This window comes from Gossypium raimondii, chromosome 2 (assembly GCF_025698545.1).
Source record: "Gossypium raimondii isolate GPD5lz chromosome 2, ASM2569854v1, whole genome shotgun sequence".
Lineage (NCBI taxonomy): Eukaryota > Viridiplantae > Streptophyta > Magnoliopsida > Malvales > Malvaceae > Gossypium > Gossypium raimondii.
Genome location: NC_068566.1, coordinates 18,046,692 through 18,057,503, shown reverse-complemented (window position 1 = coordinate 18,057,503; position 10,812 = coordinate 18,046,692). Strand labels below are relative to the sequence as shown.

Below are 10,812 nucleotides of genomic sequence, written 5' to 3'. Positions count from 1 at the left end.
AGAAAAAATAAATTTATCGACTCTTACCAAAACATCCTCGATCTTTCCTTCGGGATATGCTAAAGATCGATCCGCTAGCTGAAGCGTCACAGTTGTAGGTCTTACTTCACCTATCCCTAATATCTTGAAAATAGACTTAGGCATTAAGTTGATACTCTCTCCTAAGTCACACAAAGCTTTACCACAGTAAGATTCCCTAATGTTACAGGGTATAGTAAAGCTTCCTGGGTCTTTCAATTTTGGGGGCAGTTTGTTCTGCAAGAACGCACTACACTCCTTTGTCAATGCAATAGTCTCATACTCACTCAGTCATTTCTTCTTGGGCAGTATATCCTTCATAAGCTTCACATAATTCAACATTTTTTCTAAAGCCTCTACCAATGGAATATTGATGTGTAATTCCTTCAGAACGTCCAAAAACTTCTTGAATTGCACCTCCTATTTTTGCTTGTGTTGCTGCAATCTTTGCGGATATAGAGGTGATGGAACTTTCTGTTGAACCGGACAACTTTTCTGAGCAGGTAAATCTACATCCAAAGTAGATGTTAAAATATCTGACTTCACTAAGTCAAGGTTTACCTTGTCAGACTTTGTAGATTTTGATTCTTTTGGTGTAGGAACTTCAATAGCTAGTTGATTCTTCTCAACGGGCTTATCTTCGACATCAAACAATCGGGGTTATAGAATTTTACCACTCCGCAATGCCACTACCTTGATATGTTCTTTACCTAAATTTCTTGGATTCTTAGTATCGCTCGGTAAGGTTCCTTATGGTCTATTACGTAACTCTGTAGCTAACTGACCCATTTGGTTTTCCAAATTTTTCAATGTTGCTGCTTGGCTTTAGATCAAAGCGTCATTCTTTTCCATGGACACTTTCAACAAGTTCTCCAAATTGTTTGATACCTCAGCTTGAGGTGGTTTTAGAGCTTGCTGATTAAACCCTTGAGATTGGTTGGGTCTTTGCAGTAATAAGTTGTTGTTCGGTCTATTTCTTTGGTTGCTCCAAGAAAAGTTAGGATGATTATGCCATGAAGGATTATAGAAGTTGGACTAGGGTCCTTGTCCACTCCAATTTTGGTATTGGTTTCCCACATAGTACATTGACTTGGGATTTGATGGACAATTCTCAAAAGAATGACCTTCCCCGTAGTACACACAGGAAACTATTTTAAACGAACTTAGAGGCTGAGCTGCAAAATTATTATTACTATTAGCAGTTAACTATTTTAACATAGAGGAAATAGACGATACCTGAGCTGATAATGAAGTGAAAGAGTCAACTTCATGAACTCTGGCTACACATCTTCTTGAAGTTGTTTGATTTGTTAGCCATTGATAGTTATTACTCGCGATCCTCTCAATGATCTCATAAGCCTCATTATAAGACTTAGACAAAATTGCACCATTTGTGGAAGCATCTACCATCAATCTTGTATTTGCATTGAGACATTTATAGAATTTCTCCAACTGGATACAATGAGGAATCTCATGATGAGGAAACTTAAGAAGTAACTCATTGAATCGCTCCCAGGCCTCATACAAAGACTCGTCATCCAATTGTTGAAAAGTTGTGATCTCGTTCTTGAACTTAGCATTTTTGCTGAGTGGGAAATACTTAACCAAAAATCCCTCTGCTAATTCTTGTCATGTAGATATGGAACTTAGTCGCAATGAATTGAGTCATGCTCGTGCTCGATCTCACAACGAGTACGGAAATAAATTCAACCTCAGTGCGTCTTCAGTCACACCGGCTATCTTGAATGTATCACTCACCTCTATAAATAATCAAATGTGGAGATGTGGATCTTCTGTGGGCATACCACTAAATTGGCCCACTGTTTGTTGCATTTGAAACATCACTGGTTTCAATTCAAACTGGGTTGCCTCAATATCTGGCATTCTAATTCCTGGGTTTAACTCACTGAAAAGTGGCACAGCATATTGTCTGATGCATCGATCCCTATCATCAAAAATGAGGATAGGATTTTCTACATGATTGGCTTCATTACCTTGGTATTGATTTCGATTCCCAAGGTCCATCTTGACTTGTCTTTGAGATGTTCGTTCACGTCTTCTTTGTTTGAAAGTTTGCTCAATTTCAAGGTCTATAGGGAGTAAATCGATAATTTGATCTATGCTCATAAACACCTGAAAAGAAAACCACAAAAATTAAAAAGAAGTTAGTAATCTTAGAAATAAATTAAAATAAAAAATAAATAATTTCACAAAAAATGACTATGGCAACAGTTGACAATACCCGGCAACGACACCAAAAACTTGTAACGCGTAGGTTCGTGCAAGTGTACACAGTCGTTATCAAGTAATAAGTAAGTATCGAGTTATCGCCTCCACAGGGATTGTATTTGTGCTAAGCCACTTAATTTGTAAAATTATATTAACAATTTGGTAAATAAAACCACAATCTAGTTGAAAAGTGGTGATTAAAATATATTAAACTAAATGCAATGATCCCTAATGCAAATTATCCTAAGTATGCAAACTAAATGAAATAGATTTTAATAAAATTGAACACAATGTTGCAACAATTATAACAAAAATAAACTAGGACAATTACTTTAATTAAACTTAGTTTATTATCATCATGCTTAATAACATTCGGAACTCGATCTTTCATGAGTTTCAAACCATGTTCATATTTTAAGTGCAGTTTAATTATTTTGTAAAAATTAATTATTTTTTGACAATAATTTTATCGAAACTGTATAATTTTAAGTTCAAAAGGGTATGTAAAAATGTGTAAATTTCTGTGTTTCCGTCTACAATCGTAGGCCATTGTGTGCCTGTTAAAAAAAGTCAATAAACTTATTAGAGAAACGAAACACAAAATTAAAAACAATGAATAGAATAGAATAAGAAAGAAATATTAAATAGCTCAAAAATTGATGGAACTTTTATCATGAATTAGAGGGCTTCAAAGTAGTGCTTTAATTGTTGGCCATTGACTTTGAAATTGGAACCAGTCTTGTTGTCTTTAACATCTATAGCTCCTTGAGGGTAAACATGTACTATCTCAAATGGACCAGACTAATGAGATTTCATTTTCCCTGAAAATAATTTTAGTCTGGAATTGAATAACAGGACTTGTTGTCCAAGGAAAAATTGTCATAGAAATTTTTTTTTTCATGCCATCGCTTAATCTTTTCTTGTATAGCTTGGCCTTCTCATAGGCTTGTGCTTGAAATTCTTCCATCTCATTCAACTCCAAAAGGCAATGGGTACCAAAAGCATTCTATAACGTATAGGTTTGTTCAAGTATACATAGTCAATATCCAGTAATAAGTAAGTATCGAGTTATCGTCTCCAGAAGGATTGTATTTGTGCTAAGTCACTTAATTTGTAAAATTATATTAACAATTTGGTAAATAAAACACAATATAGTTGAAAAGTGGTGATTAAAATATATTGAACTAAATGCAATGATCCCTAATGCAAATTATCCTAAGTATTCAAACTAAATGAAATAGATTTTAGTAAAATTAAACACCATTTTCCAACAATTATAACATAAATAATCCAGGACAATTACTTTGATTAAACTCAATTTGTTATCAACATGCTTAATAACATTCGGAAAAACATTCCATGGCAACTCAATCTGTCATGAGTTTGGAAACCACAATTGGTCCTTTTAGAATCCTTTACTTAGTAAAGATGCATTTTACTTATCCTTATTTACTAAGAGTTTCTTAGTATTCGTGTGAAGTAACAAGGAAGTGTCAGGTTTGATACAATTTAATCACACAAATCTAAAAACTATGTAAGTAACAGAGCTTGGTGAGAGTGGTTATGCAACCTACAATTTAATTAGGTCAGGATCTAAATTGAGCATGCACATTTCAATTTCTGCGTCCATTAGCCTTCGTCTGGTCAGGATCTCTCAGCTAATTTAGGTGCATTCCAATCACGTATGAACGAAATACAGACTTAATTTTAAGTGAAAACATAATCGATTGAGGCACAAACATTATAAGCATGAATCAAATAAATATTATTTAATCAATGCAATCATCGTAGCTTAAATAAAATTAAACTAAAATTTTTATAAACAAGAACAAAGAACACATAGCAAACATCTTTAGATTAAATTAAAGAAAAGAAAGATTAAACCCAATTCAGAGTGGCTGTCACCCAAAACTCTGACTCACAAAGCTCCTTCGCTTCTTTGCTTTGCTCCTTTGCTGATGGTTCTCCAAGGTGGCTGACCAAGGGTTCTTTGAGAGGCTAATTTTGCTAAAAATCCTTATGCAAGGATGATGATAGGCGTGAGGGGGAAGATAGCTAAGAGAGTTGAGAGTGGAGAGAATGATGAATGCGTGGGGGATGATTGAAAAAGTGAGAAATGAGCTCTTATTTATAGGTGAGGCAAGAGAGCTAGTTTACTAAAAATAGGAGTATCCATCTTTTGAAACTTCTTCCAAGGATGGCCGGCCATGAATTGAGGAAATGTGGCTGATTCTGCTTGATTCTTGGTCAATTTGAGTGCCACCACAACTTAGGACTAAGACACGGTCAGCAGTAAATTTTCGGAAAAATCTCTGATTTCTTTAACTCTTCAAGGACCTTGTATAATTAAACCAAAAATTGATTTATGATCAGCCATGTGCAGTTGAAATTTCAGTTGGCTTGGTCCCCAATTTGGACGATTTTGCAATTAGAAGAATACTCTCAGACCTGTCCTAGAATAGTAGATAGTTTAGAGGACCAAATAATTTAATTTTAACCACTTCAATTAATTAACATACTTAATTAATTAAAACTCAATTTAGTAATGAAATATTTAAAATGAATTATTAAATATAACTTTATATTTTATTGTTTAATTTAATCATGCATGGCCCACTTTATAGTTTAAAAATATAATATGCTCAAACTAATATAAAATAAGCCATTTTATGCATGAAAACTATATAATAAAGTATAAAATCACATTTTAATAATTTCTATGTCCTACTTTCATATTTTCGCATATTTCATTAATTTATTAAACAATTACTTGGTTTTATTAATAAATTTAAGTACAAAGGTGATGAATTATATAGGAAAAATCCTATATATTTTTCAGTTTATAGACTCCCAAACTTAAATCATTGCTCATCCCGAGTAATGTTCATACACAGCACAAGGTCTTGCTAAGGCAAAATTTGCTAAGAGTGTAAGTAGCATCAATCTCTGTCTCATAATCATGTATCAATAAATTCATGCTCATAGATTGTCTTTATTAACAAGTAACTCGTATACAAACATTTTGACAATTTCATTCTAAGTTTCAAGATATGCCAACATGAATCATAGTTTGAATGTATGTGACAGCCATAGATAATATTCTTCATTCAACACAATTTCTCATCAATCAAGCAAAACAATCATAAGGTTTATTTATGATCTTCATATGTTAACCCTAATACTTTCTCTCCACTAATGTAGGTGACATAATTATCAAATCAATAGGTCTTTTATAAGGTTGTAATGGGGCTAAGTTAAAGATAGGGATTTTAAGAGATGGGACATTTTAGTTTTAAAATATTAACCTTTAACTTATCTTGGATTTCTTGAAATTTCACCTTTTTTTCAAATGAACCTTTGGCCCCTAAACTTATTTTGAACTCATACTCATATATTTTCTTTTTGGAGACTGAGCAAACTTTTCTTCACTTTGTCTCTGTTGTTATTAAGCATGATCACATGCATCTTTTGAAAATTTCCCTCAAATATTAATTATTAAGACAACTTTTGTTAAGACGATGCACAAAATTAGGGTAACTTCAAAAGATAGAGATACGGCTTGTAATGTAGGTTTATTACAATGAACAGGCCTTTAAGCTCAAAATTATAGTTTCAAGGGTCTAATATAATAAGGTGGGTTTGAAAAGGCGTAAACAATCCAAAGAAAAATGGTGCCTATATCATTTTAGATATTTATGTCTCCTAGGATTTTTCCTCAAGAAAGTTACTAAGTCAATTCTAAAAATATAAACCTTCATGCATGTCTAATCTCAAGAGAAACTAAGTTTTTATGGAAAATATTTCCTAAGACTATGATCATAAAAACATTCCATTCTTCGTGATAACATACAATCACCCAGATAAAATTATCATTCATGCTTGCATACAAGCTATCTTATTAAAAATAATTTCTCTAAACATTCATATATTAAAACATACTTATGAAAGAAATAATTTGAAACATACTTGAAAATTTTAAAAATTTTAGCAATTTGCCTTACCCTCTTTAAAAAGAAGCAATGTTCTTATTGCAAGAACAAAGTAATGAACAAAAACTGAACACCAGGAAGGGTTGTAAAGAAAGAGAGGTGAGTCAATAAGAGTACTTAAATACCAAGTCTTTCCTCATAACCCGATTCTAGACATGTTCATTCCCATTGCCACATCACTTAGTCTTTTTCTTTCTAAAGAAGTATTTATTCATGCTTGCTATGTTTTATTTTGGAATCTTAGAGTTGTAAGAATTTGTGGTACTGTTTCAGCTGGGTATTTGCATCAAGACCGTGGGAGATCATATTCGGGTTCTAAAACCCAAGCTACTTCAATGGAAAGTGTGGGTAATGTTAAATGCAATAGACCTGAATGTCAACATTGTGGCAGACGGCACCCCGACTAGTGTTATATGGTTAGCCATGCTTGTTTTAAGTTTGGTTCTCAAAAGCATTATATTAAAGATTGTCATGAAAAGGCTGAGGAAGAAAAATTTTAGAGTGTTAGACTGGGTAATACTGCCAGTAGAGGTAGACCACTGAGAAATACTAGAAGTAGAGCTAGCAGTAAAAGTGTACTGAAAGATTCAGCTGTGAGGCCAGAAGCTAGAGCACCCGGTAGAGCTTATGCCATACGTGCTCATGAGGATGCGTCATCTCCCGATGTGATTACTAGTACATTTTCTCCTTTATGATATTAATGTTATTGCATTGATTGATCTCGGGTCTACTCATTATTATGTTTGTGTGAATTTAGTATCTAGTAAGAGTTTGCCTATTGAACTTACTGAATTTTTGATTAAAGTGTCAAACCCTTTAGGCAAATATGTGTTAGTTGATAAGGTTTGCAAGAATTGCCCTTTGATGATTCAAGGTCACTATTTTTCGGCAAATATGATATTGTTGCCATTTGATGAGTTTGATGTTATTTTGGGTATGGATTGGTTGACATTACATGATGCCAAGGTAAATTGTAGATAGAAAACCCTTGAGTTGAAATGTGAAAATGGTGAGATTCTTTAGGTTGAAACAAATGAATCAAATAAATTGTCTATGGTGATTTTGCACTTGTTTGCTCAGAAATACATGAGAAAAAGGTGTGAAGCTTATCTCGCATACGTGTTGAATACTAAGATGTCGATAGTTTGTGAATACTGAGATGTCGAAACTTGAATCAGTGTCGATAGTTTGTGAAATCTCAAATGTGTTTTTGGAAGAATTGCCTGGGTTACCTCCGATTAGAGAGATTGAATTTGCTATTGATTTATTACCTGAGACTGCACCAATCTCAATTGCTCCGTACAGAAGGGCTCCGACTGAATTGAAAGAATTAATAGCTCAGTTGCAATAAAATTTGATTTAATTTTCTAAAACCCATAGTAAAAAACATTACCGATGAACTATGTTACAAAATTTCGAACACTTCAAGGCTAAAATTTCTAAAATACCCTCGAAACTTCTAGGCCCAATTTTGGGGTGTTACAATTCTCCCCATCTAAAATAACCTCATGTCTTCTCTTAGACGGTCATCTAGCTGCACCATCAGATGTCCTTTTACCCGATGCAGTTACCACAAAATGAGCTGGCTCAGCCAAAATCTACTCAACAACCTTGGCTTTCTCAACTAACTCACCAAATAACTCTATGTTCTAGGCTACTAAGGAAACCCGAATCTCATGATTAAACCCAAAATGAAACCTCTTTTAATGGTCCCTCTCAAAAGGAACCATCTTTGGAGCATACTGACTAAGTTGTACGAACTTAGCCTCATAACCAGCCATTGACAAATCTCCCTAAACCAAATCCAAAAACTCATGCTTACGAGCCACCATATACTGCTCACCGATAAACTTCCTCTTAAAAACTTCAAGAAAGTAATTCCAATTCAATCTATCAAAAACAGTACCTCTCCTAATCGTATTCCACCAACGATGAGCCTCACCATCAAGTAATGACACAATACAACCCAACTTTTCCTCGTCAGAATAGGACATCTGCTCGAGGACCCTTTCAACTCCTTCAAACTCCTTCCAACTAGTACTCAATTACTGTCAAATCAGTACATTTTAATCAAGAAAACTCTTTACCACCCAACGCCTGAAGACTTTTAAGCGATAACCCACGACAAATAGGTGCAGGATTAACAGGTGCATGAGTAGGGTTAACACCAGCAATCTGCTGAAACACTCCAATCATAACTTCCATTAGAGGGCCTACACCCTTATTAGGTATGTTCACTCTGCGCAGTGACACATGAGGTGCAGAGGATGTACCATCCTCTTGAGCACTAGCTCTCGCGTTCACACTTCTAAGAGGCATATCGAACTAATCTAACATACACAAACAATTATAAGAGGTGTGAGTCGCTAAGGCAATGATCCAAGTCTCGTTTCTGTAAGAAAATTTCAGGATTAAAGGAAATGACTTCCCGTTCCTACCCTACATGCAATTCAATCAAGACATTTCCAACTTTCTCTTGCAATTGAAATAGAGTTATATAACAATTCTAAGAAAATTGAGAAATTTAGACTCATGAGTTTCAAAACTCCAAACACACAACAATCACCTAGCTTTGATACCACCAAATGTAACACCCTATACCCGGCCTGGTTGCCAAGCTCAAATATCACTATGTCACACCACCGTCTCATGTCTACTCGCAGTAAATTTTCACATTAATAAGAAATCATCCTATTTATTAGTGATTTTATAATTCTTTTAGTCAAACATATATCAACCATTAAAACATGCCAAACATACTTAAAATAAACTTATATTAATAATTAAAATGCATTAGGACCACTTAGTTAAATTTCCAAGACAATTATGTTGGTATCGATATTGTAACACATGTATCGATAATTCTCTCAATTGGTATTGATTTTGCCTGGAAAACTGGTACCAAAACTATTTATTATTTCTCACTTAAAACCCCAAACCTCAAAAACTATCGGTACCTCCTCCCAAGTCTCGATATTTCTACCCCAAGTATCAATACTCGTGATAGGGTATCGATACCAAATTACGATTCTAACTTCCTGCACATTTCAAATCACAGAAGTATCATTTTTTCAACACGAATATTGATACCTCTACTTCATACCAAAAAAGTACAACATACATAAGCATATAAGTCATTCCAACATATACCAAATCATCATGCTATCATATCATCATCAAAGAAACGCCAAAACAATTGTAATACTAGTCTTAAACATCAAATGTAAGCCCAAGCTTTAATCAACATAATACGAAATGGATTTCATAAACATGAGAGCTTGGAACCATATTGACAAATATCAGTAAAAGTCTACCATATTGCCTTATCCCCAAAACATAAACAAATAACAATAACACCTACGAAATAATGGAAAAGGACTTGCTTAGATCACCCTTGGAACCATACTGCTCACACTGGCACATAACTAATCTGCAATGGTTTAAAAGGACTGGGTGAGCTTAACAAGCACAGTGAATGCTCAGAATAACCACAATGTAAATTATTCATCAAGCATCGACGAAACAACCATATAGCATAACCTCAACAGTTCCAACTCTAGTGTCATATTATACTTACTCGTGAATTATTACTAGTGCTTTTGTACGGTAATCATATTCACTTTTAAGTATATATCACATTACACATATAATCACATTACATTCAAAGATATATTGCAATACTCATAAACATGATTATAGATAAATTATAAAATGGTCACATATCATATAAACAGATATTCAAAATTTAAGATAATTTGGCACTTAAGCTATGGAACATAAAAGTGAGCTCTATCATCACTTATCGGATACACGGATCTCCAACACACCACATAGACTAATAGAGTCAAACATGTCCTAGAAGTGAAGCATAAAGCTAATACTCTCCTTGTTACCCCTCAGATGTCCCGTTGAATTAAGCTAGCTCACATTCCCTTATCCCTCCAACATGTCCCAAGGCCTCAACGCCTAAAATTACTGTACATATATGTGAGTACTTACAATCCTATGGCATGCCAACTATATCCAACGGTTTCAACATCACAAGACCAAAATATCTGAAACAAACACATATCACTTACTGATTATCCGTGCATTATCACTGTATATTTGCATTTTTAGCAAAAAACTGTCACTAACATTTAACATATACATAACATGAACACATTTGTAGTTCCACAATAGTTATCATAACCACATATAACATGTCATAACATCTTTTCACAACAGATAAACATAGGTATGATAAAGCTTATAGTCAAAAATTAGAGTAGAGGTTTAGGCTACAACTAAATTCCCAAATAATTCATTGAATCATGTCCACAAGCAATTATTCCAAACACTCACCAATTACGTTTGCATTGAAAAGTTGAAAGCTCATACTAGCTTTTTGTTGCCTTTATCTTACTCGTAGAAGGTCTTATCAAATCTGGAACTTCAACACAACAATTCACACAATAATGCATATAATAATCAACTAAGAACTCACCAAAAGCAATAAAAAACATAAGCCTAAGCTATGTTCCCATGTAACCAAAATTTGAATATCTCGATCTATACTTAATATTTTCTCCTAAAA

The 10,812-nt window shown here is 33.9% G+C and overlaps 1 non-coding gene across 1 annotated transcript; it reads left to right on the top strand.

Annotated features, from left to right (window-relative positions):
- Positions 1–1,486: 1,486 nt before the first annotated feature.
- On the top strand, positions 1,487–1,593 carry LOC128039517 (small nucleolar RNA R71). The gene has a single exon (XR_008194018.1). It is a non-coding gene; the product is annotated as a small nucleolar RNA R71 (small nucleolar RNA).
- Positions 1,594–10,812: the final 9,219 nt, after the last annotated feature.